Below are 4722 nucleotides of genomic sequence, written 5' to 3' on the forward strand. Positions count from 1 at the left end.
CGGAGGGTCTCGCAGGAGCAGAAGCGTCAGCCCGCGTGCTGGAACAGCTCAGTGAAAGGCAAGGCCAGGGATGGCTCAAGGTTAACACAAGATGTGCCAGCAGCCACCAGCTTCCACTCAAGTTCTGACAACACAACAAGTTCTTCTCCAGGGCCACACCGCAGTGACAGGTCACATGCTGCTTTCTAACCCAGGAAAGACACCAACACCTTCTGGCATAAGAGCGCCAAGAGTTTAGATGAGCCAAGAGCCAGTTCACACCCCTGGGCACCACATTTCTCCCCCTCCCCAGCAGCGGTCACCCCTGCATTGTCACTCAGGCAGGTCACACAGCCACATGCTGCAGTTCTTCCCCATGAAGCTCAGCCCCACTGCTCTAGAGCTGCTCTGTCCCCATGCAGCAGTGTCCCACGGCTCGAGCGGCGGTCACTGCGCCCGCTGGGGGTGCACACAGACCCCGGCATCACCTACAGCTCACTGGAAGAGGGCTCCAAGAAACACAGCTAACACTTACATTCAACGCTGCATACACGAGGACATTGAGAGAGGAGACAAGTGGAACAGATTTAGACCAAAAGCAGTGGACATTTATTCCTCATTTGTGCAAGAGTGTAAAGATGCAGTTGAAAATGGGAGGGGGACAGACCCCTGTGGCTGGAGAGCTGGAGGCTACAGCCTCTCCTTCATAGTCTGATGGCTTTGTTTACAATTCTACTAAGAGGAGATAAACTTGCAGACTCACCTATTTCACACCAACGATGCTGGCAAATACACTTGTATACAAAGAAAAAGTTTAAAACTACATTTTTCCACTAGATTCAAGTGAAGACTTTGTTCAAAAAAAAGACACATACAAGTACAATTTAAAACTGTATGAACATTTGCAAATGTTTAGTGCAAAGTAATTATGTAAAAGCTACATTTTATGAAAGTTTGTGCTGATGTGTTTGGTAGGTTTTTTTTTACCCTTTTACATCCATTATTTTAGTTACATAAGGTTTCACTTACCTACAGTACATACGCATTGTGTTAGGTCCCATGCGAGTGGGAGTAATACCATCAGGCTTTGCAAAATGTCACTCTGATTCTCATTTAGTAAACGGCTTATTTGGTTTAACAGTCGAGTTCCTGGCACACTACACGTCCCGATTTCATGGAAGTGCTTAAGCTTACGTTTGTCTCGTTCAGGTGCGTAGCCTTGTGTGATGCAAACCAAAATGCTTCATGACTTCCAAATGCAACCATTCATGAATGCAAAAGTTTGAGAAATCCACCATTAGTTTTTTAGCCTGTAACAAACTGCTCTTAAAATTAAAAGCCTATTCACACAAAGTTATATGTAATGACTGTAGTAATCAGTTTATTACACAGATTAATCATTCTTGAACGTACAAGCTCCAGGGGAGCAGTTGGGTCTTTAAATATACACAAGTTTTCTGTCAAATGGATTTTTACCCTTACATCCAGAAAGACCTAAGCAGTTAAAAAACTTAAGAAAAAAATAAGAGCTATTAGCTAGGTATTAACTGAGAAACCACATACAAACCAAAAAAAGTATGAAGGAGGGGAAGAGAGTTGAAACAAATCAACATCACTTGATGCACTAATAGCTCCAATCCATTTAAATGGTGACCGGTTAAACTTAGACCTTAAACACAGGATGTGGGTACAGTTTATCTCATTGGTCATAACATTTACCTAAAGTGTAGGTCCTTCAGAATAAAATGAATACAGAAACAGCTTCAAGTTCTTCACCTTGCTTTTCATAACTATTATGAGTTTAAAAGGATTCCACTTAAAATCCTTCATGGATCAGCAACACTGTCCCTAGAAACATGACACCCACCATAACTCTCCTGTTCACATTTTATTACCCAATTTTAATCAGCAAGGAATGCTTTTAGGCTCACAAAGTTATGACTGAAGAACCAGCTTTTCACACACACACTTCTCTGCTAGGAGTCAATGTTGGTACGGGGAAATACAGTATTTCTATTTTGTTGTTCCAAGTATGTACAACACGCAGCACTGCTGTATCAGGTAAACATGTGCACAGGGGAAGATGAGGCGTGGGCTCATAGAAAGCAGTCAAATGGAAATCAAAAGGACTTTCTCTTTCAGAGTTCCCCTATCTTTATTTGTAGAGGTTATCCAATAATTTCTTTAATTACATCGCATACTTCTGAGTCCATTCCCGAGCTATTCTGTTGTACCTGTATGTATAAAAAGAGGATTTACTTAACATAGCATCTGAACGGTATTTCCCCTCCAGCAATCTAGTCTACACATGGCATGCACTTACATTCTCTCCAGCAATACCACAAATTTGTAAAGTTTAAGAGCAAACTGAAATATTAGGCAAACAGGGGAAACATGAAAGCCCATAGTGCTTCATGGAAAAGAAACAACTAGTCGTAACATAGAATCACAGAATCATTAAGGTTGGAAAAGACCTCAAGGATCATCAAGTCCAACTGTCAACCCAACACCACCCAACCCACTAAACCACGTCCCAAAGCACCACATCTACACGTTTCTTGAACCCCTCCAGGGACAGGAACACAGGATCTTTGCGATTCAAGCCACAGAACAGAGCCAGCACGGGGGGCCTGAGGGGAGAGCATTTGCAGAAGTCCTTACCTGCGCCTCCCCCAGCCCCCAACTGCTGCAGCCCAGGGGAAACTATTACTGCGGGGTTTAATTTTGGCATGGTGGAAAACAGAGATTCATGTTTCCTTCCCACCCCCATCCTTCTTCTTCCTTTAGAAACTTAAGCCCTAGCGCCTAGTGTCTCCTGGGCCACCCAGCCCCACCAGGCCTGCTTCATGCTGCACATGGCATTTGCCTGTTTCATTGGACACAATGACCAGTCCACCAGAACCTTAGCCTGAAGGCACAATATGCCATTTCGCAAGCCACCTGTCGCTTTTGCACACCAATACCCTTTCTAGCAGTGGCTCTGGTTATAGGAAGCTCAGGATACTTACTAGAACAAAGCAGTCATTGTGATTAACAGCACTGATAAAAGCTGCTTTTCTGACAAGGCAAGTTGTTCTTGTTCTACAGAATTTGTAGAAAAAGCCTAAGACACTTCTAGCAAGAAGTTTCCTAGTTATATACCCCAAGTAGGTTTTGTGCTGGCATTTAGTCTCTTCTTGAGCTTAAAGACTCTGACAATCCACTAGTGAAAGTGAGAGCACTTGTTATTTGACTGTTCTGAGACTCAAGAAGCAAGTCCAGATATGTTTAAGTAAAAAAGTTTCCCTATTTTTGGAAAAAAAAAAGGAAAGAGTCCTGCATCCATTAAGTGCACTCAGTCACTGTTAGCTGCATCTCAAAATATGCTGCTCCTGCAGCTCTCATTAAAAACAGGATGCATGAACTTCTCTAACACTGCTTCTCAAGTATGCAGTGGAGCAAGCAAGTTTGTGGCTCATTTTCCCCTCCTTCCTATCTTGTTCTCATCAGATGACCATGCAGCTTCCGAAATTAACGCTACTGATCAGATCTGAAAGGGAACAGGGAGGCAGAAAAGCATTTACAATGGTCATTAAGTGGATGCTTTTAAAGAAAGCAATTTAAATCATCTCATTAGTGCTAGAGCTCTCTCCATTCTTGCTGTTTACTGTGCAGAAGGTTGGAGTCCTCCCACCCCACCTCTACACCACTTGCTCTTCCCCTGTGTTGTCAAACGAAGATGAAACAGGATATTCTTGTGATTTGTTTGCTTGTACGACACCATCACCAGTAGCTAGCCTGAAAATATTCTCCCACAAGAGTAACTAGTTCTCCCTCTGCTGGTTATGTAGAATGAAAGCAGCCAGCACAGGCTCTTAAAAGCTGGTCACATACAACTTAAGAGCTCCACATGAAACAGATTTGCATTGTTCACTTCCCCATTTTAATTAAATCAAGAGCACCTGTAATTAACAGCTACAATCCTCATGAAAGACCATTGTGTGGAATGAAAATGCACTAACAAACCCGCAGAGGTGCAAGGCCTCCACATCCTTCACTTCTATTGGCACAGAAACCTTTTTCCTAGAACAATGCAGTGCTGTACTGCAGCTGCACTACTCCAGATCCCAGGGGAAAAAAAAAATATCTTTAAAAAGACCACAGTTAAACAGCAAAATCAAAGTTCATGCTCTTTTCCAAGAAGCAGATGCTTTCAGTTCCCCTTTGCTATTTAAGTGGATTCTGCTCTGTCAGGAATGTTACATGCGTTTTTTTTTTTTGCTTCCATACTCACTTTTCTCTATCTGTTTTGTAGATCCGTGCAATCTCAGGCACTAAAGGATCATCTGGATTGGGATCACACAACAGAGAACAGATGGACAAAAGTACTAGGGAGAGAAGAGAGATACTGAATTAAAGTGCAGCTGAGGACACCTGCAGAAATCAGCCCACCCGCCTTCTTCCCCTCTAGCCATTAGTCTTAACGTAATTTTTTAAACGTGCCAAAAAGCAGTAATGCCACATACTTCAGACAAGTTATTTTGAACAAAACTCCTTACCATTTCATTATGCAACTTTGCATGACCACAGGTTTTTAAATATCACCACCACAACTGGGAACCTCCTGGAACATGCGCATGAGAGAACTGCCTTAAATCACAAGGCAGAAATGTTCTACCTGAAACATCTCGGAAAGCATCCCTGCTTTTGCACTTGACATTCAGCTCTTCCCTAAACCCGATGACATTGTTCATGATGAGCAGA

At 42.8% G+C, this 4722-nt stretch overlaps 1 long non-coding RNA gene across 1 annotated transcript; it reads right to left on the reverse strand.

Moving 5' to 3' along the window:
• Positions 1-565: 565 nt before the first annotated feature.
• LOC104468963 lies at positions 566-4348 on the reverse strand. Its single transcript, XR_727627.1, has 2 exons — positions 4253-4348; positions 566-2213 (listed from the first exon to the last, which is right to left on the reverse strand). It is a non-coding gene; the product is annotated as an uncharacterized LOC104468963 (long non-coding RNA).
• Between the last annotated feature and the right edge of the window lie 374 nt (positions 4349-4722).

This window comes from Pterocles gutturalis, unplaced genomic scaffold (assembly GCF_000699245.1).
Source record: "Pterocles gutturalis isolate BGI_N339 unplaced genomic scaffold, ASM69924v1 scaffold29460, whole genome shotgun sequence".
Taxonomy (NCBI): domain Eukaryota; kingdom Metazoa; phylum Chordata; class Aves; order Pterocliformes; family Pteroclidae; genus Pterocles; species Pterocles gutturalis.